The 5276-nt window shown below is 45.6% G+C and overlaps 1 non-coding gene across 1 annotated transcript; it reads right to left on the reverse strand.

The window, feature by feature from the left end:
• Positions 1-3434: 3434 nt before the first annotated feature.
• trnar-acg (transfer RNA arginine (anticodon ACG)) lies at positions 3435-3507 on the reverse strand. Its single transcript has one exon. It is a non-coding gene; the product is annotated as a tRNA-Arg (tRNA).
• Between the last annotated feature and the right edge of the window lie 1769 nt (positions 3508-5276).

Below are 5276 nucleotides of genomic sequence, written 5' to 3' on the forward strand. Positions count from 1 at the left end.
TTTGTCTTACGTCTGTGTTCATGAGTCCACCATAAGAAGAAATCTGAACAGGAGTGGTGATCATGCGAGGTCACCATGGAGGAAACCACTGCTCTCCCCCCCAAAAAAACCACCACTGCCCCTCTCAAGTTTGCTAAAGACCACATGGATGTTCCACAGCAACTCCTGGAACAATGTTCTGTGGACAGACGTGACAAAAGTTGAACTTGTTGGTAAATGTGCACAGCGTTATGTTTGGAGATAACAAAACACTGCATACCAACTCCAAAACCTCATCCCACCTGGGGAGCATAGCGGAGGCTGTACGGCTTGCAATCATCGAGGGACCGATGAATTCCAAGATGTATCAGGAAATTCTACAGCAGAATGTCAGGGTGTCTGCCTGTGATCTAAAACTCGAAAGACGCTGGGTCATGCAGCATGACAAAAACAAAGGAGTACATCAACAACAGAGTGGCTGAAACAGAAGAAATTCCGTATTTTGGGATGGCCAAGTAAGAGTCCTGACCCCAATCCCATTGAAGTACTGTGGCGTGATCTGAAGCAGGCCGTTCAGCGCAAGACATCCCAAAAATATACATGAACTGAAACAGTTTTTCATAGAGGAATAGGCCAAAATACCTCCTATTCTGACCAGCCGCTACAGAAAGTGGTTATTGAGGTTTTTGTCATAAAGGAGGTTCCACTAGCTCCTTAATATAAGGGTTCACGTACTTTTTCCATCAATGACCTTGATTGTTTAAACCATTTGGTCAATAAAGAAACAGCAATGTCAAATGTTGGGCGTGTGTTGTTTGTGAAATCAGACTCTCTTTATTAATTATTATGACTTAGATAAAGATAAGATCACATGTTAGGAGCCATTCATGCAGAAATCCACATCATTCCGAAGGGCTGTTTACAAAAGTTTTTCTCCCAACTGTATGTGAGAGAAAAGCAGAGACGCTCACTGAGTAAGGTGGGGTTGCAGCTTTGCAAATCACAAGGACATTTGTATGCTCAAAATGGGACAGGAGCACTCGAACCCACAATCCCTGGCTTAAGAGGCCAGTGCCTTATCCATTAGGCCACTGGGACACACTGGGTTGGGTCGATCACGCTGATGAAGAGCCAGTTTTTTTTTCCTTTGCTTTTTCAAAGGGATCCCCAAAATTAGGAAAGTTAGGCAGCAGAAGGTTTACTGTGACCTGAGAAGGACCGGCATCCAATCACGGTGGTACACACACACACGCTCTCACTCATCTGAGCTACACGGCTACCAAGATGATCTCAGGTGCGCCGAGCTGGTACGGAACATATTGAACTGATCGACGGCGAATTGTCTCTCAGACAGGCTTTTCACCTCTGAGCTCCCTGACTGACAGTAATCAGCTAGGTAGTGAAACAGTCAGCTGCTTCTAAGCCTTAAACAGCTGCATCTCGGCGCTTCCACAGAGAGATGATTTGAAAGCCAAACATCGCCCATTGGGAACACCTTACTATCACTAGTTTAAGAGACTCTTAAGGTCTTGCAGAGGTGCCTGTCTAATAGTATGCGCTTTGCAAGCTATAGGTGTTTAGGCTGAGGCAGAATGCCTGTTAACAAAATGTTTTTCTAAAGGGGCCTCGCACTCTTTTCCAAGCAATGGTCACCATCCCCACCGAGTGTCACAATGTAGTCATGTCCTAGGACATCACCTGTTAGTCTCCATTTGTCTGCCACCAACACTTTAGGTTACGGGGTCACAACCGCACCCCGGAGACCAGAGGAGCCGTTGGCGTTCTGGCGGCGCAGATTGGGCTGAAGGTGGGGCGCTTGAATCTCGCTGTTGGAGGCCGTCTGAAACTGACCCAAGCCTTTCCCTTGAATTAAATGTAAATAAGAAATGAACCCCAGATGCACATGGAATCAATCACGTGTTTCCTTTGAGCCGTTTCAGAGACTGCTCCAGAGTTTACCTTGCACATTTCCCTCTATTCCCCGTGTTGCAGTGGTAGGATGACGTAAATTCCTGCTTCGACACGTAATGGGATTATAATCAAGTGCAGGAGCTGAGGGCTTTAGTTTTGTTTCGTTTTCCATGGCGTTCGTAAGCGTGCAAATCAAAGGCAATTCCTGCGTCTAACACGAATGTAAATGCTTTTGAAAGTGCAGTGTGGTGCAGCTTGTAAAATCCTTGTCCACATTTTTGGTTTGTTGATGTTTTTTCTGTCTGCCAAAGTTGCATTTTGACATCCGGACTGGGGGACTTTATCATTTGAACGTGAAGCCAGCCTTAAACCCTCTGAGGCGTGTCTGTCTGCCGGCACGAATCTTGTGAAAGGTATTTTTTTTAACGGAGAGCAACTTTAAAAAGGTTTCCGCAGCCACCTCGCAGTCCGTGTTTGATTATAGGAGGAATGCGGCGGCGGGCTCGCTTTTGTCGTGGTCGAGTGGTTAAGGCGATGGGCTCGAAATGCGTTGGGGCTTCCCCGCGCAGGTTCGAAACCTGCCGACTCCGGCGTCTGCCGCACGTCGCCTTGTGCCTGCGCGGCAGAGGCGAAGTGCCGCTTCTCCTTTCCTGGTACTATAACAACGCGAAATCACTTGGACCCGCTGCCATGGAAAGCAATTCTTCAGATAACCACACATCTTGCGTTCGCACCTCTGGTGCTCTACTTATGCCTTTGAAAACCTAATGAATAAAGCTGAAAGAACCGACACGATATGTAGGTGCTGGTAAAGCACGCAGTAAAGAACTGTTAACAGCAAGGGTTTCAGTGGGTTAACTGAGGAGAAGGCGTGATCGCTAATTGTTGACTTTTTATTTGGTGTTAGAAACACTCTTACTGTGCATGACGTGCAACAAATGTAGCCACAGAAATTGCATCACGCTTTCATGTATGCTATTGCAGACACCAACGTTGCCTAGATAGAAAACCGAAATAACCGTGGGTTTGCTTGCTGGTCTGAAGGATCTCTCTTCGAATCTCTATCATTTGTCAATGGAAGTAAAAGGCGCTGCAATCTGATACGTTCAGAATCAAACCCGCAGCTGTTGTTCGACTTTATTTCTTGACTAATTACAACTGAGTGTCGCATGAGCAGTTACATAAACTTGTCTGGTATATTTGAACACAAATGCCGTTCTTCAATTAAAACTAACAGTACATTGTCAGGGACATTCAGTTCTATACAAACAAGAGACAGACAAGAGAATATTTCTACCTTTCATGTGGACTACGTGTTGACTTACTGATCGGAATAATTGAAAAGTTCGGGCTCATAGCCGATGCAGTGCGTGCTAATTAGAACAGCAACGCTAAGCTCTCAACACCATACTGAGCCCAGGTGTTTTTCTAAAGCTGTCAGGTGCAGTTCATTTACATGAAGGAAATCTCTTACTGGGTACGATTACAACGCAGTAAGTAGCACAGACTACTTAGGGAGTAGCCCGATGCGTTTAAAAACGACCCAAGCCAGGCAGGAGTCGAACCTGCAATCTCCTGATCCGTAGTCAGACGCGTTATCCATTGCGCCACTGGCCCTGGTGTGACAGTGCAGGACTGTAACCCAGTGAGATCAGCACTGCAACTAGTAAAATATTACCCCCGGTCCATTCTTTTCCAAAAGTGAGAAACACCTGTTTTCTACATTTTGTCTGTTTTAAAACCATATCTCTTTAAACCAAACCAAGAGTTTGTCTTTTGCACTGATATTCTGATTCATTTCGATTTCAAAGAAAAAAAAACATTATCTTCCAAAGCATCATAAAATTGTCCATTCTTCCAGACTCTACTTCTCTCTTGTAGTAGTACAGCAGACCTTTCCAGGTGAGCAGATCACAGAGTCCGAAATATGCTTCCTCCATCAAGCAAAGTACCTGAACATGACTCTGTCTTCATAAAAGCGCCCCTGTAATAAAGAAATTAAATCCGAAATCAAGAGGGCAGTTGCCTACTGAAGTTCAAGAAGTCATCAATTTTAACCTAGCAACACATTAAAGGCTGCATCTATACAAGTACGATTCTAGAAATGCTCACCAGATTACGTTTTAAGAAGGAACTGCGCCTCAGGTTCCGCCGAGATCTTAACTTGGATGGCAGGACTCAGAGTCCGGCGTGTGGACTGATGGCGCACGGAGGGTCCACATGCTGTGGATCCCTCAGTTTTCTTCCACGTGTTTAAACCGCCAACGTGTGACTCCCCTGTCCCCGTGACCTTATTGCTCTGCTCTCGCCTCTGTGCAGCTGAGCCCGACTCATGGTAAAGTGGAAAAAAATATGCCCTCAACGTGGGATTTACTCTGGATCGAGTATAGATGTCACCTTTTTATCGTTGAACAGGATGTATGTGATGTGGCGACTAGGTTCAATTTTGTATCCTTTTAAAAGATTAAGGACTGGGGTGTGCGAGATTTACCACCCTTTCAGCTAAGAACCCGACGTGAGCACCGTTTAAGCTGCATAGACTCGGTCGTTTAACTCTTCTCCATTAGCAGGGTTAAGGTTAAAGAAAAAAAACATTGCTGACTTCTTTTTTTTTGCCAGCCGCTAGCGCTGATTAGCAATGTTTGTATTTCATGTTTTGCAAGTTTCATCCATTTTAAGAAAAACAAGTCGCGTTAAAGACAGGAAATGAATACTTGCATTTAATTAAGTCTAGCCGTAGGCGGTTGTCTGTAAGGACCAGTTCTGTTCAAGAAGACAGAACAAAGAAGGCACCACTGGGATTCGGACCCAGCATTTCCTGTTTAAGAGACAAGCACTTTAACCAACTAAGCCACGGCGCTCTGGGAGTGTTGTCCTTTTGCAGCCACTTGGACACACCACTCAGACACATCTGCATTCGGTGTGTGCTCCGCCTGCTCGCTGAGCAAGTTGCCACCTTTACATACAATAGCAACATCGACACCAAGAGAAAGGATGACAAATGGCTTTTATCTGGAACTTTTCATGTCCAAGGAGCTCAATGTGCTTTCTGTGTACAACAGGGCCACTGAACTCCACACTGGCCATTGAACCACAGCAGTGGCTTGCTGGCTTGACATCTCCCAAGGAAAATGTTGAAATCGCATGTGGAACAGGAAATGGACCCTCGAGTACGAGGGAAAAAAAAGAAAAAGATCATCTGGAGCGCGCCAACCCATGTCTGGACAGCCCAGTTTCATTGATGAGGTGGCTGAGTGGTTAAGGCGATGGACTGCTAATCCATTGTGTTCTGCACGCATGGGTTCAAATCCCATCCTCGATGTTCTCTACGTGTGCCCGTTCGACGTTGGCCCTCCTTTTGTTTGCTCCAGTACTAGAGCCTTACA

The sequence above is a fragment of the Lepisosteus oculatus genome, unplaced genomic scaffold (genome assembly GCF_040954835.1).
Source record: "Lepisosteus oculatus isolate fLepOcu1 unplaced genomic scaffold, fLepOcu1.hap2 HAP2_SCAFFOLD_40, whole genome shotgun sequence".
Lineage (NCBI taxonomy): Eukaryota > Metazoa > Chordata > Actinopteri > Semionotiformes > Lepisosteidae > Lepisosteus > Lepisosteus oculatus.